This window comes from Magallana gigas, chromosome 10, assembly GCF_963853765.1.
Source record: "Magallana gigas chromosome 10, xbMagGiga1.1, whole genome shotgun sequence".
In the NCBI taxonomy this organism is placed as follows: domain Eukaryota; kingdom Metazoa; phylum Mollusca; class Bivalvia; order Ostreida; family Ostreidae; genus Magallana; species Magallana gigas.
This window is the reverse complement of record NC_088862.1, coordinates 15,070,627-15,092,296: the sequence shown is the minus strand read 5'-3', so window position 1 is coordinate 15,092,296 and position 21,670 is coordinate 15,070,627. Positions and strand designations below refer to the sequence as shown.

The window sequence follows — 21,670 nt, the reverse complement described above, 5'->3', positions numbered from 1 at the left end:
GACTGGAACGTAATGAATGACAGTTTCCTTCATAACTTAAAACACTTAAAATTGTACTAGGAACCGATTAGTGATTAACTAGTTAAAAAAAACCCCAATTAAAACGTCCTCAATCTACTTTACATAGCAAGAGCAGTCTATGTATTTAAATCATATTGAAAAATGGTGTCAACATCTGTTTTAATTCTTCTGGCTTATACATTAATCACATCTGTTTCGAATGCAAATGAAAACTGTTCCAGGTAAGGTTAAAAAAAAATAAACAGTTATTAGTTTTGATTAGTTTAAATTCACTGGTTAAGCAATTGTATTGTACATGTTTTATGATAATAACAGAAATGAAAAGAAAACGCATAGTTAAACAATGCAAAGTTCAATGCACCGATTCAATAATAATGATAATGATAAAAATCAAACTTTCATTAATGTTTAAAAATACATTCTTTTTAGATATGAAGGCGGTTGTTGTAATGGTTACGAATGGAATAGTGAAATGGGGAACTGTACAGGTTGCTAATGGGTTTTATTACAATCAGTATGGCACGCCAAATTCACAAAGATGAGCTAATCATAGTTTTGCGTTCGATTTACTAGGTTTAACGGTTGTTAACTATACGGATAGAAAACTATAGTTAACAACGATAATCTATATTTAACATCTGTAAACCATAGTTAAAATGATCATCTATGTTTCAGAAGTGTAAATTAAACTATAATTAACACTGAAAACAACCATTTGCAATCGCAATACAGTTTATCTGATAGATACAGTTTCACGATTGTGAAACTATGATTAACAACTCTTAACTATAGTTAACGAATGTAAATTATAGTTTACAGACGTGAATCTATATTTATCAGCTAAATCTATCGTTAACCTTATTTGCAGACAGATACACTTAAATTATCATTCGTAAACTATAGTTTACAACCGTTAAATATGGTTTTGCAGATGGCAACTATAGTTAACGGATCGTTAAATATAGTAAACGATTCATTAACTATAGTTTACTGTTCGTAAAGTACAGTTTACAATAAACTATTGTTAGTTTAGCGTTCGTAAACTATAGTTAACAGTCGATAAACCTAGTTTATCATCTGTAAAACTTTTTTTAACGCCGTTAATGTATATTTCACATCTGTAAACCAAAGTAAACGCGATCATCTGTTTCAGAAGTGTAAAACTCTCATTAACACTGAAAACAACCATTTGCGATTGCAAAACATGATTTATCTGATAAATATAGTTTCACGATTGTGAAACTATGATTAGCAACTCTTAACTATAGTTAACGAATGTAAATTATAGTTTACAGACGTGAATCTATAAGTTAACCTTATTTGCAGACAGATACACTTAAATTATCATTCGTAAACTATAGTTTACAACCGTTAAATATGGTTTTGCAGATGGCAACTATAGTTAACGGATCGTTAAATATAGTAAACGATTCATTAACTATAGTTTACTGTTCGTAAAGTACAGTTTACAATAAACTATTGTTAGTTTAGCGTTCGTAAACTATAGTTAATAGTCGATAAACCTAGTTTATCATCTGTAAAACTTTTTTTAACGCCGTTAATGTATATTTCACATCTGTAAACCAAAGTAAACGCGATCATCTGTTTCAGAAGTGTAAAACTCTCATTAACACTGAAAACAACCATTTGCGATTGCAAAACATGATTTATCTGATAAATATAGTTTCACGATTGTGAAACTATGATTAGCAACTCTTAACTATAGTTAACGAATGTAAATTATAGTTTACAGACGTGAATCTATATTCATCAGCAAAATCTATTGTTAACGTTATATGCAGACAGATTAACTTAGATTATCATTTGTTAACTATAGTTTACAACCGTTAAATATAGTTTTACAGATGAACACTCTAGTTAACGATTCATTAACTATAGTTTGCGGTTCATAAACTACATGTATAGTTAACGGTCGATAAACCTAGTTTATCGATTGTGAAACTATGTTTAGCTTATTTTTGGGAATTTGGCGTGCCATAAATCAGTCAATCTGTTTTAAATTAATAAAAGTAGCTTGTCCAATGCTATAATTTTTATTAAACATTGTATTTAACTTGTAAATGAAATTTTTTTTACATTAACATAACTAAACGTTTCTTTATGAATATAACTTTCTATGAGTTTTCACATGTTCCATATATATTCACATTCGATTCCAAACCATCAGCAGATTTTGAAATGAAATATGAAACACCCTTTGTTTTTTTGCTGTTGTTTTTCCCATTATGAATTATAACAAAATAGCAATGCTTTTGTTTCAGAGTGTAAAATTGGATACTCTGGCCCTAATTGTAGCAAGCAATGTGTTTATCCAGCTTATGGGTGGAAATGCATATTAGAGTGCAACTGTTCAAAAGAATATTGCAGCTTTTCTTCTGGATGTCTAAAAAAATCGTCACGTAAGTCAAGCATTGTTTTAATTATATTCGCAATACATTGAAACTGTTTTTTCAATAGTACAGGGTAACATGTAATGCACAAAAGGATGCGTTTTTTTTTCATCATATACATGAACATAATTATAAAGTTATGAAACTAAAAAAACCCAGACATTTTATGTAGAAGGTAAACAATACAATTGAAGGATATGGAAATATATTTACGACAGTACGAAGACGGTTCAAAGCGACGTTATTTCATGAACTGAGGTCGATGAATTCAAAGGCACATTATTTTATTTTACCTAAGGTTAAATGCATTTGTCATCTGTACGGAGATGAGATAAGTTTTGTAGAAATGTTTTTGACAAAATCTTTGAAATATATTTTTCTCTTATCATTTTGCCATTTATTCTATTACTAAAGCGTATTTAAAGCAAGCGCGCTTTTTTTCTACGCCCAGAGACATAGAGAAACGAACGTTGTTCTTTCCATTGACCACAGAGGGTGCTGGCAGGCGAAAGAGGATAAACGCATTGGAGACAAAGGGCATCACATATATACTTAATGGAACAGTACAGATTTATTCCTTTTCATAACATTAATTAAATTAAACTCTTTGTTCAAAATGACTATGCTATCTATTTATAACGAAAAACAAAAATTCATTTTTACGAGATTATAATTCGCTAAAACAAATTAATCAAATCGTTAAGAGATATCAACGAGACATCACATTCGTTTCAACTCGAAATAAAAGTCATACAAATTCCATGTTATTTAAAGATTATAGATAAAGTCATTTTTTGGATACATAAATCATGCATAATATTTGTACAATTTCCTCTCGCTCTTAAAATGAAAATCTAATAAAAAAACACCCGCGGGACGTACAAACAACATTATAAACCGATACAATGGTTTTAGTCCTAGAAATTGATAAAAACACAATAAATGCTGTTATAATTATAAAACAAATGAAATAATTAAATATGCAATAATCATTTACAAGATCAGGACGCATTTGGGTAGGATTATAATTCTTAATAACTGAGTTGTCTTTGCATTAAGCTAGTTTTTTTTTTTTTGAAGATAAAAAGTGTTTGATCAAATAGTGATTAACACACAAAGTCACACACTTTAACTGTGATATTCATGTACATGTATCCTATTTCGATTGCAGGAACAGCCTGAATTGAATTAAGGCATATAGCCTAAACGATAGAGTGAAATAGTTTAAACACTTCCCCCACTTCTTTTGAGCTACACATGTATATCCTAGTCATATGAAAACAATGTGAAGTATATATAAGGATTTCTTTAACTGTTTCCTTACCATAGTTTTGAGTGCATATAATCATTAATATGATTGTGGTAATGAGAAACGAATAAAAGAAAAAAAATAGTTCTTTAACAGTTTAATTTAAAATGTTCCGCTAACATAAAAAAGTATCAATGTGTGTTTAATTTAATCAAAAGTAGAAAAAACAAACTTTTGTCGTCCTGTTTACAAATGAAAGAATGAAGAGGAAAATACACAGGTTAGGTTTTGTTATAGTCATTTATTTTGTGATTACAATTTACATTCTCACAGGTTATATTTCTATTTCACAAATAGTAACTTCTACCTACCCACATATTAATGTTCAAATGAACCAGTAACACCCTTTAAAAATAAAGTGTATGTACAGGTATACTAAAAAGATGTTGCTGTGTTTGAAAACAGGGTTCAAATTTCTTTTTATGAGAGAAATATGTGAATTTTTTATGCTGATGAATTGATTATGGAAGTAAAAATTGTTCAATAATCATGAATATGATTTTTAAGATTTCTTAAAATATTTTATGCATATTGATGATTTCTGTTAAGTTCGCGAGAGTTATCTTTCCTGCGGTATTGTCAAAGTTATACAGCATCTTCATATATGGACACAAAATCAACGTCGCCGGAGGTAACCAATGAATTTATTCCGCGGTAAAATCTTGGGAGCGTCATTTTAATAGCGTGGGTTCTCACTTCTTTCAGGACGCCGATAGCTAAGCATTGAAAATTTTCAAAGCGATCTATAAACCACCTCCACCCCTCCACCTTCCTTTTTTATGAACATGTTTATAAAAACTAAAAATTCTTGTGTATTTTCTTTTTTCTTTATTAAGCATGGCACTCTCAGACCACAAGGATTATGTTTTTCATAAATTATCTAATCAATCACATCATTGATTACATCAGTAATGGGAGTTATGGATTATTTTAGTTGTAAAATATTATGGGTAAAGAATTAAATATTCATAATTTTATGAATAATTTGATGAACTTATTAATTATTGTTATATAATCATCTATTGTCATTTTCCTGATTACTTCAAACCAAATTTGGTTAACAATAAAGTCACAAAAGTGGCAGAGTGCAACATACCTATGTGTTATGTGATGTTTTACTGTACAAAGATGAAGGGCTCAGGTGGTTCAATTTCGAGCGGATAGAGGTTAATTATTTCATGAGTGAGAAATAATGCTATATGCAGTAATGGTCTATTTTGAAAATTATCAATTATGGATAAAAATAATTATGATCTAATTTTTAACACATGGGCATGAATTACTAACAAATAAACCATGTTTCATGTTTATCTCTCGTTATGAAGGCGGGATGAGGAAACACATTAACATGATGTGGTAAAGATGCATTAAAGATACTATGTTGCAATCTTAGATTTTATAATTCAGTTAGTTTGATATCAGATTCTGTATTTCAGATTAGCTAACAATCAAAGCATCAACTCAAAATATAAACAAATATGGGAATTTTCCTTATACAAGTACTGCATATTACGTTAATACTTTACTAGAAATGGTGTGAAAGTTATTAACTGCATGCATTGTTATTGCAAATATGCAAATGCACGGCTGTCTATCCGTTCTCCTCCCCCTCCAACCGGACTCATTTCTCATTCGGACAAATTCCTCGGACAAACCCACCAACGGAAAGACTTCGGAGCCATATCGGATGCAAGAAAAAAAATCTATTTTCACTCTCTGTGTAAAGATTTACTAGATATATGGAACGCTATATTTTTTCCACCTGATACATGTACTTCCAATTAAAGAAATTCATTCAGAACACATATCTTGATTTTAGAATTGATTTCAATTAATAGTTTACGAAAAATAATTATGTTTTTATTGAAAATTAAGTAGGTGCAGTAGTGATTCTACTTTACAAGTAGCATTTTTATTTCGGACAAAGTGTTTTTAGTGAGTAAGACTTAACTAAGGAAAATGAAATCCGGTTCTTGATATTGAGAGCTTTTTATTGCCATGTTAGTTTTGTCCGGTTGAGTAATTGATGTGTACTTTTGAAGGATGTGGCCTGTTTAATAGATGATAAACTTGTGCAGACAGGAGGCTCCACCACAGGTAAGATTTCACCTATCCTGGTGAAGGAAATCCCTGCAAAGGAAACATTTTAAAACGAAAATGAAAAGAATAATCTGTTGCATAAAAACAACTTTTACCTCTATTGCTCAAACTCTATGGATATCGGTGAAGACACATTGCTAATTTTATCAAGGTTATATATTATACATTCAACAGTAATGAAGTATGAATGGAGAGAGAGAGAGAGAGAGAGAGAGAGACACTAAGTTGAATGAATTTATGAAGAAAAAATATTTTTGAGAGAGGGGAGAGAAAGAAAAAGAGAGAAACTCAAAGATACTGTTAGAAGGAATGAATTTAATTAGAAAAATATTTTGTGCCCTCTTTCTCACAGTTTCGGCAGTGACCTGTGTCTCATCGCTGCCTCCCACGACTTCAGTACTCAATTCATCTGTAAGTATGACTGTCGAATACTTCAACTCTGCCACGTTATTTGTTCTTTTCACAAATAGTAACTTGTACCTACCGCATAATAATGTTCCAATAAACCAGTACCACCCCCTTCCCCCTGTAAAAAATGAAGTTTATGTACATGTTTATAGAAAGAAAGTTTCTGTGTTTGAACATGGGGTTTAAATATCCTTTCCATGAGAGAATAATGAATTTTTCCAGTCTGATGAATTGATTGTGGAGGTCAAAATTGTCCAGTAATTATAGTCAATTACTTAATACATAGGCCTATATGACCAACAAAGAATCTATGTTGCAGGTATCCAATACTCTGTCGGCTATGGACAGCACGCCCAGATCATTTAAGGGGACCCTCCCCGATCATCAACGCCGGACAAAAGCAAACCAGATGTGACCTTAACTCTTCTTTTATTGTACCATTGACTCTTGTTTTAATTTAGATATATATGTATACACAGAACTAATGTTAAAGTATTAATAAAAAAATATGGCATTTGCTGATTTTTTTATCGTAAAAATCAGATATGTTGGATCTGTGGCTGCAATTTCAAATCATGGTTCATAAAGACATGCCAGGGAAGAAGTCAAAAGCTATTACAATCTAAGTTATAGGGTTTTCTTCAAGATAAGACTTGTAAATATTTTATCAGGAGGTCACAGCGTGAAAAATGAAACATGTAAATAGTGCCTGTTTGGGAGGGTAAGAATTGAAATTGACACTCCGAGGAAACCAATGTCAACCGACAGGAAGCGTCGGATGACAATGGTTTTCTCGGGGTGTCAATTTCAACTCTTACCCTCCCAAACAGGTACTATTTATTTCATACTGAATGTCTTAATTTTAAAGAAAACTTTACTGCTTTTATATAGGAATGAGGTGAATTTTATGGCGAACCGTACGCACATAATTTACGTGCATGTAACAATATGTTGTGTTGCACGTTGCCAAGTGTGTTACTAACGATGAGAGTAATAGAACGGATTATCAACTGCGTCTAAACCAATCAGATTTCAGTATTTAACATTAAAGTATAATAATGTTAAATTGTTATATGTATGTATGTCATTTTGTCTTAATAAATAGCTCACAGGATAAAGAACAATAGTCTTGGATCTGTCGGTCTCGACTCTTAAGTCAACTTAGTCTATGAATAGCGTTACAAAGAATTTGATATTTACGATTTTTATTCTGTCGGTAAGTGCAACTTTTCCGTGTAAATTTAAGTCATGCAGTACAAGTATATTTTAACATAAATTATGTGTTAGGTGAGTTTTTCATTTTCAACATTCTGAAAAATAAAGAGAATATCATTCCAAACAAATTTGAAGTCAATTGCATTACAACATATGTCAACCACTTTACTATAATACACGGATGACAACAACTCAATGGATGACAGTTTCCTTCGTAACAACATTACATTTGGAACTTGCACTAGGAACCAATTAGTGATTAAATAAAGACCGAATTAAAACTTCCTCCATCTTTTTTACATAGCAAGAGCAGTCTAGATCTTTAAATCATATTGAAATAGAACAAAATGGTGTCAACATCTGCTTTAATTCTTCTGGCCTATACATTAATCACATCTGTTTCGAATTCAGATAAAACTTGTTCAAGGTAAGGTTGAAAAAGAAACGGTATTTATTTTGATTAGTTTAAATTCGCTCGTGAAGAAATTGTATTGTTTTATAATAACAGAAAATAAGAAAAAAAAAACATAGCTAAACAATGCAAATGCATCGATTCAATAAAAAAAAAAGAATAAAACTTTCTTTAATGTTCTTTTCTTTTTTCAGTTATGAAGGTGGTTGTTGTCCTGGTTACGAATGGAATAGTGAACTAGGAAACTGTACAGGTTATCAATGGGTTTTATTACAATCAGTCGATCTGTTTAAAATTAAATAAAACTAGTTTGTCCCATAATCTAAATTTTTAGACATTGCGTATAACTTGTAAATGCTACATTTTTACGTTAACAGATAAAGTTACATCTATCTTCACGCAAATTACTTTCCCTGATGTTTCGTATAATCCATATATGTTTTCATATATCCAAATTCATACAGATTCCAAATCATCAGCAGATTTTATGCTGTTATGATAAGAAGCAATGCTTTTGTTTCAGAGTGTAAACTTGGATACTCAGGCCTTAATTGCAGCAAGCAATGTGTCTATCCAAGTTATGGATGGAGATGCACATTGGAGTGTAACTGTTCAAAAGAAAACTGCAGCTTTTCTACTGGATGTCTGGTAAAGTCGTCCCGTAAGTCCAACTGTGTTTTAATAATATTCGCAATACATTGTAACTGTTTATCAACAATACAATGTTACATGTATTGCACACGTAGATGTGTTTTTTCTACATATACATGAACATAATTATAATGTTATGAAATTTAAAAAATAAACAAAATAATTTAATGTATAGGAGGTAAACAATACAATTAAAGGACACGGCAATACATTCATAGTATACACAGTAAAACGACGTTATCTAGTGAACTGAAGTCAATGAATTCAAACATAAATTCATTTTCGTTAAACGCACTTCGTCACCTGTATGGAGATGGGACAAATTTTGTAGAAAAATCTTTAATATAATTATATTATGCCTAATCATTATACCATTGCCATTTAGTGCGAAAACGTATTTATAGCAAGTGCGCTTTTTATTGCTAAGCCCTGGGACATAAAGAAACAAATGTTTTTCTCGCCATTGACCACAGAAAATGCGAACAGAGGAAAGGGAAAAACGCCTTGGAAACTTATGGCAACGCACATTATATTTGATTGAATACGCACATACATAATATATTTTCATTATATTTGATATAATACGCACATACATAATATATTTTCAACTTAAACCCTTTGCTCAAAATGACTATGATATCTCTTTATAAGGAGAAGTCATAAATTCATTTTAAGGAAATTATAATTCTCTAAAACAAAATAATCAATTCGTCTACGGATTAATATAAGATATCAACGAGACATTGCATTCGTTTTAATTCGAAACAAGATTGGTGTAAGATTTCCATCTTATCTGAACATAATAAATAAATTCATTTTTTGGAATCATAAACCATGCATAATATTTGTACATTTTTTGCTCGCTCTTAACCGTATCACTCCTAAAATTAATGTTAAAATGAAAATATGATTTAAAAAAAACGCGAGACGTACAAACAACATGAGTATCCGTTACCGTGGTTTTTACTCCTTGAAATTGCTAAGTGTTCAGTAAAAAAAATAGCAATAAATGTTGCCAATGTACTTATAAAACAAAGGAAATAATCAAATATGCAATAATCATTTTCAAGTTGAGGACGCATTTGGTAAGGATTATAATTCTTAATAATTGAGTAGTCTTTGAATTTAACTGTTTTAATTTCAAGATAAAAAGTGTTTTTATCAAATAATGATTAACACACAAAAAAACACACTTAACAGTGATATTTATGTACATAAATCCTATTTTGATTGCAGGAACAGCCTGAATTGATTTAAGGTATATAGCCTAAATGATAGTGAAATAGTTTAAACACTTCCCCCACTTCTCTTGAGCTATACATGTTTATCCTAGTCATATGAAAACATTGTGAAGTAAATATAATGATTTTATCTCATACGTGTGGTGTATATTACCCGTGTGATAAACCTTTGCTATATCACACGGGTGATGCTAAATCAAATTCTTCCGGTCGGAACTACTTTTGACACAGCCCCTCGCTTCAACGCTTCAGTGACCTATTTTCGAAGATTTGCTAGTACTTTCAACATAACTATATCAGCTACAAAGGGTGATATAAAATGGAGTTTGTCAAAGACTTCAATTACTTACAAATATGAAGGAAAACACATAGGTGTCGGAACCCGGGCTATTAGGGGGGGAGGGGGGGGGGGGGGCTTAGCATTACCCCCCCCCCCCCCACCCAGCTCTTTTTACAAAGTTATACATAACTGTAACCAAAAAACCTTTTTTTCTTGTTTGTCAAGATTTGTGATAAGTGTAGCCCCATTCAAACTTTCAATTTGCTTTGTGTAGTTTATAAAACTGCAAATCACGTTAACTATCAAAGAGTTCATCCTGACGACGCGATGGAAACAGAGCGTACTGGTTATGCATTGTGTTTATATACAAGACCTTACCGAAATAATGTTTTATAAGACTTTGATTCAACCACCAGTAAGCATCCTTATTCACTATTTTCAATCCCTTATCATTAGGCTGGTGTTTGTGTTATAAAACATCAACAACTGTTCCTTGTTCGAGCACAGGCACCTGAATTTTTATCAATCAGTATTTATATATAGTAGGGGTAGAATTTTTCGATATATGACTTATTAAGCGACTGATTGATAAAAATTCAGGTGCCTGTGCGCATTACACAACGTTGCATCATCGTTTTTATCTTTGAAAAAAAAAAAAAAGGTCACATAAGGGATTGTCTCAAAAGCTTCATAATATAAATCAAATTGTATGAGATAAATAGAACATATATAATTGTGTGATTCTATATTTGCTTTATCCAACTCGTTGAAATGGTTATATTCGCTCGGCAAGCCTTGCGAATATATACACCATTTCAACTCGTTGGATAAAGCAAATATAAAATCACACAATATAGATATCTTCTATTTATTAACTGTTTTGCCACCATAGTTTTGAGTGCATATAATAATTAATATGATTGTGGTATTAAGAAATGAATAAAAGAAAAAATAGTTCTTCAGTTTAATTAACTATGTTCCGCTAAAATACAAAAAAAGTATAAATGTGTGTTTAATTTAATCGAAAGTGGAGAAAAAAAACCTTTTGTGGTCCTGTTTACAAATGGAAGAATGAACAGGAAAATGCACAGGTTAGGTTTTGTTATAGTCATTTAATTTGTGATTACTATTTACATCCTAATGGGTTATACTTCTATCACAAATAGTAACTTGTACCTACCCAAAAATTATTGTTCCAATGAACCAGTAACTGCCTTTAAAAATAAAGTGTATATACAGGTATACTGAAAAATATGTTGCTGTGTTTGAAAACAAGGTTCAAATCTTTTTCAAATCAAATTTTTATGAGAGAAATATATATGAATTGTTTAGTCTGATGAATTGATTGTGGAGGTCAAAATTGTTCAATAAACATGAATCATTAATTATGATCCAATTTTCAACACTTAAGCATAAATGACTAACAAATAATCCATGTTTCATGTTTATCTCTCTTGTTATGAATGCAGGAAGAGGAAATACATTAACATGAGATGGTAAAGATGAATTAAAATACTTAATTGCAATTTTGAATATTATAATTCAGTTATTTTGATATCAGATTCTGTCTTTCAGATTAGCTAACATTCAAAGCATCAACTTAAAATATGAACAAATATGGGAATTTTCCTTATACAAGTACTGCATATTACGTTCATACTTTACTGGAGATGATGTGAAAGTTATTAACTGCATGCATCGTTATTGCAGACATATTTTTCAATGAGATATTCAGATGTTTATTACAAATGTAACTTTAAGAATAGCTAAAAAAAAACAATTTCTTCTGATGATAGTATCGCTCTAATACCGGTAGATTAAAGGTCAGTTCATGAAATTTTTTTAAAGTAATTCCTGTAATTTTTAAAATTTCTTCAGTTGCCTCCTTGCTTCATTGTCTGCATCAGCTAAAATCGGAGAACCAACGACTGGATGGACTGGACAAAGCCACCGATGGAAAGACCTTGGAGTCATATCTGATGCAAGAAAAAAATGTATTTTCCCCACCTGATACTGCTCAATTAAAAAAAAATTGATTCAGATTTAAGAATTGGTTTCAATTAAAATTTTACGAAAAGTAATTATGTTTTTATTGAACAATAAGTAGGTGCAGTAGTGATTTTATTTTACAAGTAACATTTTTACTTAGGACAAAGTGTTTTAAGGTGAATAAGACTTAATTAAGGAAAATGTAATGCGGTTCTTTATATTGAGAGGTTTGTATATTGCAATGTCAGTTTTGTCCGGTAGAGTATTCAATGTGTTCTTCTGTAGGATGTGGCCTGTTTAACAGTTGATAATCTTGTGCAAACAGGAGACTCTACCACAGGTAAAATTTCACCTAACCAGGTAAAGGGAATGCCTGCAAAGGAAACATTTTTTAATGAAAATGAAAAGAATAATCTGTTGCATTAAAAAAACAACTTGTATCTTTATTGCTCAGACTCTATGGATATTAATGAAGACACACTGCTAATTTTATCAAGGTTCTATATCATACATTCAACAGTAATGTAGGATGAGAGAGAGAGAGAGAGAGAGAGAGAGAGAGAGAGAGAGAGAGAGAGAGAGAGAGAGAGAGAGAGAGAGAGAGGGGGACTCAGTTAAATGAATTTATTAAGAAAAATATTTTTGAGAGAGGGAGAGAAAGAAAAAGAGAGAAACTCAAAGATACTGTTGTAAGTAATGAATTTAATAAGAAAAATATATTGTGTCCTCTTTCTCACAGTTCCAGCAGTAACCTGGGTCTCATCGCTGCCTCCCATGACTTCAGTACTCAACTCATCTGTAAGTATGACTGTCCAATACTTCAACTCTGCCACTTCCTAATGTCAGAAATATTTGGTGAATACCAGTTACCCATGAGCTTTCATCCTCACAAAAAACTATTTTTTTTAAAAATGCCCACAGGTTATTTGTTCTTTTAGTATATTAACTTGTACCTACCGCAAAAAAATGATCCAATAAACCAGTACCACCCCCTTTCCTCTGTAAAAAATGAAGTTTATGTACATGTTTATAGAAAGAAAATTTCTGTGTTTGAACATACGGTTTAAATATCCTTTCCATGAGAGAATTATGAATTTTTCCAGTCTGATGAATTGATTGTGGAGGTCAAAATTGTCCAGTAATTATAGTCAATTACTTAATACATAGGCCTATATGACCAACAAAGAATCTATGTTGCAGGTATCCAATACTCTGTCGGCTATGGACAGCACGCCCAGATCATTTAAGGGGACCCTCCCCGATCATCAACGCCGGACAAAAGCAAACCAGATGTGACCTTAACTCTTCTTTTATTGTACCATTGACTCTTGTTTTAATTTAGATATATATGTATACACAGAACTAATGTTAAAGTATTAATAAAAAAATATGGCATTTGCTGATTTTTTTATCGTAAAAATCAGATATGTTGGATCTGTGGCTGCAATTTCAAATCATGGTTCATAAAGACATGCCAGGGAAGAAGTCAAAAGCTATTACAATCTAAGTTATAGGGTTTTCTTCAAGATAAGACTTGTAAATATTTTATCAGGAGGTCACAGCGTGAAAAATGAAACATGTAAATAGTGCCTGTTTGGGAGGGTAAGAATTGAAATTGACACTCCGAGGAAACCAATGTCAACCGACAGGAAGCGTCGGATGACAATGGTTTTCTCGGGGTGTCAATTTCAACTCTTACCCTCCCAAACAGGTACTATTTATTTCATACTGAATGTCTTAATTTTAAAGAAAACTTTACTGCTTTTATATAGGAATGAGGTGAATTTTATGGCGAACCGTACGCACATAATTTACGTGCATGTAACAATATGTTGTGTTGCACGTTGCCAAGTGTGTTACTAACGATGAGAGTAATAGAACGGATTATCAACTGCGTCTAAACCAATCAGATTTCAGTATTTAACATTAAAGTATAATAATGTTAAATTGTTATATGTATGTATGTCATTTTGTCTTAATAAATAGCTCACAGGATAAAGAACAATAGTCTTGGATCTGTCGGTCTCGACTCTTAAGTCAACTTAGTCTATGAATAGCGTTACAAAGAATTTGATATTTACGATTTTTATTCTGTCGGTAAGTGCAACTTTTCCGTGTAAATTTAAGTCATGCAGTACAAGTATATTTTAACATAAATTATGTGTTAGGTGAGTTTTTCATTTTCAACATTCTGAAAAATAAAGAGAATATCATTCCAAACAAATTTGAAGTCAATTGCATTACAACATATGTCAACCACTTTACTATAATACACGGATGACAACAACTCAATGGATGACAGTTTCCTTCGTAACAACATTACATTTGGAACTTGCACTAGGAACCAATTAGTGATTAAATAAAGACCGAATTAAAACTTCCTCCATCTTTTTTACATAGCAAGAGCAGTCTAGATCTTTAAATCATATTGAAATAGAACAAAATGGTGTCAACATCTGCTTTAATTCTTCTGGCCTATACATTAATCACATCTGTTTCGAATTCAGATAAAACTTGTTCAAGGTAAGGTTGAAAAAGAAACGGTATTTATTTTGATTAGTTTAAATTCGCTCGTGAAGAAATTGTATTGTTTTATAATAACAGAAAATAAGAAAAAAAAAACATAGCTAAACAATGCAAATGCATCGATTCAATAAAAAAAAAAGAATAAAACTTTCTTTAATGTTCTTTTCTTTTTTCAGTTATGAAGGTGGTTGTTGTCCTGGTTACGAATGGAATAGTGAACTAGGAAACTGTACAGGTTATCAATGGGTTTTATTACAATCAGTCGATCTGTTTAAAATTAAATAAAACTAGTTTGTCCCATAATCTAAATTTTTAGACATTGCGTATAACTTGTAAATGCTACATTTTTACGTTAACAGATAAAGTTACATCTATCTTCACGCAAATTACTTTCCCTGATGTTTCGTATAATCCATATATGTTTTCATATATCCAAATTCATACAGATTCCAAATCATCAGCAGATTTTATGCTGTTATGATAAGAAGCAATGCTTTTGTTTCAGAGTGTAAACTTGGATACTCAGGCCTTAATTGCAGCAAGCAATGTGTCTATCCAAGTTATGGATGGAGATGCACATTGGAGTGTAACTGTTCAAAAGAAAACTGCAGCTTTTCTACTGGATGTCTGGTAAAGTCGTCCCGTAAGTCCAACTGTGTTTTAATAATATTCGCAATACATTGTAACTGTTTATCAACAATACAATGTTACATGTATTGCACACGTAGATGTGTTTTTTCTACATATACATGAACATAATTATAATGTTATGAAATTTAAAAAATAAACAAAATAATTTAATGTATAGGAGGTAAACAATACAATTAAAGGACACGGCAATACATTCATAGTATACACAGTAAAACGACGTTATCTAGTGAACTGAAGTCAATGAATTCAAACATAAATTCATTTTCGTTAAACGCACTTCGTCACCTGTATGGAGATGGGACAAATTTTGTAGAAAAATCTTTAATATAATTATATTATGCCTAATCATTATACCATTGCCATTTAGTGCGAAAACGTATTTATAGCAAGTGCGCTTTTTATTGCTAAGCCCTGGGACATAAAGAAACAAATGTTTTTCTCGCCATTGACCACAGAAAATGCGAACAGAGGAAAGGGAAAAACGCCTTGGAAACTTATGGCAACGCACATTATATTTGATTGAATACGCACATACATAATATATTTTCATTATATTTGATATAATACGCACATACATAATATATTTTCAACTTAAACCCTTTGCTCAAAATGACTATGATATCTCTTTATAAGGAGAAGTCATAAATTCATTTTAAGGAAATTATAATTCTCTAAAACAAAATAATCAATTCGTCTACGGATTAATATAAGATATCAACGAGACATTGCATTCGTTTTAATTCGAAACAAGATTGGTGTAAGATTTCCATCTTATCTGAACATAATAAATAAATTCATTTTTTGGAATCATAAACCATGCATAATATTTGTACATTTTTTGCTCGCTCTTAACCGTATCACTCCTAAAATTAATGTTAAAATGAAAATATGATTTAAAAAAAACGCGAGACGTACAAACAACATGAGTATCCGTTACCGTGGTTTTTACTCCTTGAAATTGCTAAGTGTTCAGTAAAAAAAATAGCAATAAATGTTGCCAATGTACTTATAAAACAAAGGAAATAATCAAATATGCAATAATCATTTTCAAGTTGAGGACGCATTTGGTAAGGATTATAATTCTTAATAATTGAGTAGTCTTTGAATTTAACTGTTTTAATTTCAAGATAAAAAGTGTTTTTATCAAATAATGATTAACACACAAAAAAACACACTTAACAGTGATATTTATGTACATAAATCCTATTTTGATTGCAGGAACAGCCTGAATTGATTTAAGGTATATAGCCTAAATGATAGTGAAATAGTTTAAACACTTCCCCCACTTCTCTTGAGCTATACATGTTTATCCTAGTCATATGAAAACATTGTGAAGTAAATATAATGATTTTATCTCATACGTGTGGTGTATATTACCCGTGTGATAAACCTTTGCTATATCACACGGGTGATGCTAAATCAAATTCTTCCGGTCGGAACTACTTTTGACACAGCCCCTCGCTTCAACGCTTCAGTGACCTATTTTCGAAGATTTGCTAGTACTTTCAACATAACTATATCAGCTACAAAGGGTGATATAAAATGGAGTTTGTCAAAGACTTCAATTACTTACAAATATGAAGGAAAACACATAGGTGTCGGAACCCGGGCTATTAGGGGGGGAGGGGGGGGGGGGGGGGCTTAGCATTACCCCCCCCCCACCCAGCTCTTTTTACAAAGTTATACATAACTGTAACCAAAAAACCTTTTTTTCTTGTTTGTCAAGATTTGTGATAAGTGTAGCCCCATTCAAACTTTCAATTTGCTTTGTGTAGTTTATAAAACTGCAAATCACGTTAACTATCAAAGAGTTCATCCTGACGACGCGATGGAAACAGAGCGTACTGGTTATGCATTGTGTTTATATACAAGACCTTACCGAAATAATGTTTTATAAGACTTTGATTCAACCACCAGTAAGCATCCTTATTCACTATTTTCAATCCCTTATCATTAGGCTGGTGTTTGTGTTATAAAACATCAACAACTGTTCCTTGTTCGAGCACAGGCACCTGAATTTTTATCAATCAGTATTTATATATAGTAGGGGTAGAATTTTTCGATATATGACTTATTAAGCGACTGATTGATAAAAATTCAGGTGCCTGTGCGCATTACACAACGTTGCATCATCGTTTTTATCTTTGAAAAAAAAAAAAAAGGTCACATAAGGGATTGTCTCAAAAGCTTCATAATATAAATCAAATTGTATGAGATAAATAGAACATATATAATTGTGTGATTCTATATTTGCTTTATCCAACTCGTTGAAATGGTTATATTCGCTCGGCAAGCCTTGCGAATATATACACCATTTCAACTCGTTGGATAAAGCAAATATAAAATCACACAATATAGATATCTTCTATTTATTAACTGTTTTGCCACCATAGTTTTGAGTGCATATAATAATTAATATGATTGTGGTATTAAGAAATGAATAAAAGAAAAAATAGTTCTTCAGTTTAATTAACTATGTTCCGCTAAAATACAAAAAAAGTATAAATGTGTGTTTAATTTAATCGAAAGTGGAGAAAAAAAACCTTTTGTGGTCCTGTTTACAAATGGAAGAATGAACAGGAAAATGCACAGGTTAGGTTTTGTTATAGTCATTTAATTTGTGATTACTATTTACATCCTAATGGGTTATACTTCTATCACAAATAGTAACTTGTACCTACCCAAAAATTATTGTTCCAATGAACCAGTAACTGCCTTTAAAAATAAAGTGTATATACAGGTATACTGAAAAATATGTTGCTGTGTTTGAAAACAAGGTTCAAATCTTTTTCAAATCAAATTTTTATGAGAGAAATATATATGAATTGTTTAGTCTGATGAATTGATTGTGGAGGTCAAAATTGTTCAATAAACATGAATCATTAATTATGATCCAATTTTCAACACTTAAGCATAAATGACTAACAAATAATCCATGTTTCATGTTTATCTCTCTTGTTATGAATGCAGGAAGAGGAAATACATTAACATGAGATGGTAAAGATGAATTAAAATACTTAATTGCAATTTTGAATATTATAATTCAGTTATTTTGATATCAGATTCTGTCTTTCAGATTAGCTAACATTCAAAGCATCAACTTAAAATATGAACAAATATGGGAATTTTCCTTATACAAGTACTGCATATTACGTTCATACTTTACTGGAGATGATGTGAAAGTTATTAACTGCATGCATCGTTATTGCAGACATATTTTTCAATGAGATATTCAGATGTTTATTACAAATGTAACTTTAAGAATAGCTAAAAAAAAACAATTTCTTCTGATGATAGTATCGCTCTAATACCGGTAGATTAAAGGTCAGTTCATGAAATTTTTTTAAAGTAATTCCTGTAATTTTTAAAATTTCTTCAGTTGCCTCCTTGCTTCATTGTCTGCATCAGCTAAAATCGGAGAACCAACGACTGGATGGACTGGACAAAGCCACCGATGGAAAGACCTTGGAGTCATATCTGATGCAAGAAAAAAATGTATTTTCCCCACCTGATACTGCTCAATTAAAAAAAAATTGATTCAGATTTAAGAATTGGTTTCAATTAAAATTTTACGAAAAGTAATTATGTTTTTATTGAACAATAAGTAGGTGCAGTAGTGATTTTATTTTACAAGTAACATTTTTACTTAGGACAAAGTGTTTTAAGGTGAATAAGACTTAATTAAGGAAAATGTAATGCGGTTCTTTATATTGAGAGGTTTGTATATTGCAATGTCAGTTTTGTCCGGTAGAGTATTCAATGTGTTCTTCTGTAGGATGTGGCCTGTTTAACAGTTGATAATCTTGTGCAAACAGGAGACTCTACCACAGGTAAAATTTCACCTAACCAGGTAAAGGGAATGCCTGCAAAGGAAACATTTTTTAATGAAAATGAAAAGAATAATCTGTTGCATTAAAAAAACAACTTGTATCTTTATTGCTCAGACTCTATGGATATTAATGAAGACACACTGCTAATTTTATCAAGGTTCTATATCATACATTCAACAGTAATGTAGGATGAGAGAGAGAGAGAGAGAGAGAGAGAGAGAGAGAGAGAGAGAGAGAGAGAGAGAGAGAGAGAGGGGGGGGGACTCAGTTAAATGAATTTATTAAGAAAAATATTTTTGAGAGAGGGAGAGAAAGAAAAAGAGAGAAACTCAAAGATACTGTTGTAAGTAATGAATTTAATAAGAAAAATATATTGTGTCCTCTTTCTCACAGTTCCAGCAGTAACCTGGGTCTCATCGCTGCCTCCCATGACTTCAGTACTCAACTCATCTGTAAGTATGACTGTCCAATACTTCAACTCTGCCACTTCCTAATGTCAGAAATATTTGGTGAATACCAGTTACCCATGAGCTTTCATCCTCACAAAAAACTATTTTTTTTAAAAATGCCCACAGGTTATTTGTTCTTTTAGTATATTAACTTGTACCTACCGCAAAAAAATGATCCAATAAACCAGTACCACCCCCTTTCCTCTGTAAAAAATGAAGTTTATGTACATGTTTATAGAAAGAAAATTTCTGTGTTTGAACATACGGTTTAAATATCCTTTCCATGAGAGAATTATGAATTTTTCCAGTCTGATGAATTGATTGTGGAGGTCAAAATTGTTCAGTAATTATAGTCCATTACTTAATACATAGGCCTATATGACCAACAAAGAATCTATGTTGCAGGTACCCAATACTCTGTCGGCTATGGATAGCACGCCCAGATCATTTAAGGGGACCCTCCTCTGATCATCAACGCCGGACAAAAGCAAACCAGATGTGATCTGAACTCTACTTTTATTTTACCATTGACTCTTGTTTTGAATTAAATATATGTATATGTATACACAGAACTAATGTTAAAGTATTAATAATTTTGTTTACAAAATTATGGTATTTGCTGATTTTTTTATCGTAAAAATCAGATATGTTGGATTTGTGGCTGCAATTTCAACTCCTGGTTCATAAAGACATGCCAAGGAAGTTGTAAGGTTTTCTTCAAGATAAGACTTGTAAATATTTTGTCAGGAGGTCACAGCATGAAAAATGAAACATTATGTAAATAGTGCCTGTTTGGGAGGTCAAGAATTGAAATTGACACCCCGAGGAAACCAATGTCAACTGACTGGACAAGATAACGTTCCTGCTTTTATATAGGAATATGGTGAATTCTATGGCGAACCGTTCGCACATACTTTACGCCAATGTAACAATATGTTGTGTTACCCGTTGCCAAGTTTGTTACCAACGATGAGAGTAATAACACGGATTATCAACTGCGTCTAAACCATTCAGATTTCAGTATTTAACAATAAAGTATAATAATGTTAAACTGTTACATGTATGTATGTCATTTTGTCTAAATATATAGCTCACAGGATAAAGAACAATAGTCTTGGATCTGTCGGTCTCGACTCTTAAGTCAACTTAGTCTATGAATAGCGTTATAAACAATCAGAAATTTTTATTCTGTCGATAAGTGCAACTTTTCCATTTAAATTTAATTCATGCAGTACAATTATATTTTAACATATGTGTTTGGTGAGTTTTTCATTTTCAACATTCTGAAAAAAAACTTTATTTCTTACAATTATTCATAAAGAGAATAACATTCCAAACAAATCTGAAGTCAATTGCATTACAACAAATAAGTCAACCACTTTACTATAATACACGAATGACAACAACTCAATGGATGACAGTTTCCTTCATAACAAAATACATTTGGAACTTCCACTAGGAACCAATTAGTGATTTAATAAAAACCGAATTAAAACTTCCTCAATCTTTTTTACATAGCAAGAGCAGTCTAGATCTTTAAATCATATTGAAATAGAACAAAATGGTGTCAACATCTGCTTTATTTCTTCTGGCATATACATTAATCACATCTGTTTCGAATTTAGATAAAACTTGTTCAAGGTAAGGTTGAAAAAAGAAACGGTATTTATTTTGATTAGTTTAAATTCGCTCGTGAAGAAATTGTATTGTTTTATAATAACTGAAAATAAGAAAAAAAACCCATAGCTAAACAATGCAAATGCATCGATTCAATAAAAAAAGGAATAAAACTTTCTTAAATGTTCTTTTCTTTTTTCAGAAATGAAGGCGGTTGTTGTTCTGGTTACGAATGGAATAGTGAACTAGGAAACTGTACAGGTTATCAATGGGTTTTATTACAATCAGTCGATCTGTTTAAAATTAAATAAAACTAGTTTGTCACATAATCTAAATTTTTAGACATTGCGTATAACTTGTAAATGCAACATTTTTACTTTAACAGATAAAGTTACACCTATCTTCGTGCAAATTACTTTGAAATTCCATGATTTTTTGTATAATCCATAAGTTTTCATATTTCCTAATTCATACAGATTCCAAATCATCAGCAGATTTTATGCTGTTATAATAAGGAGCAATCCCATTGTTTCAGAGTGTAAAATTGGATACTCAGGCCC

The 21,670-nt window shown here is 31.4% G+C and overlaps 3 long non-coding RNA genes across 3 annotated transcripts; all 3 read left to right on the top strand.

Moving 5' to 3' along the window:
* Positions 1–5,520: 5,520 nt before the first annotated feature.
* On the top strand, positions 5,521–6,749 carry LOC136272049 (uncharacterized). Its single transcript, XR_010709931.1, has 3 exons — positions 5,521–5,838; positions 6,194–6,252; positions 6,569–6,749. It is a non-coding gene; the product is annotated as an uncharacterized lncRNA (long non-coding RNA).
* A 4,355-nt stretch (positions 6,750–11,104) lies between these two features.
* On the top strand, positions 11,105–13,391 carry LOC136272115 (uncharacterized). Its single transcript, XR_010710018.1, has 3 exons — positions 11,105–12,377; positions 12,777–12,835; positions 13,238–13,391. It is a non-coding gene; the product is annotated as an uncharacterized lncRNA (long non-coding RNA).
* A 4,380-nt stretch (positions 13,392–17,771) lies between these two features.
* Positions 17,772–20,750, top strand: LOC136272434 (uncharacterized). Its single transcript, XR_010710437.1, has 3 exons — positions 17,772–19,044; positions 19,438–19,496; positions 19,899–20,750. It is a non-coding gene; the product is annotated as an uncharacterized lncRNA (long non-coding RNA).
* Positions 20,751–21,670: the final 920 nt, after the last annotated feature.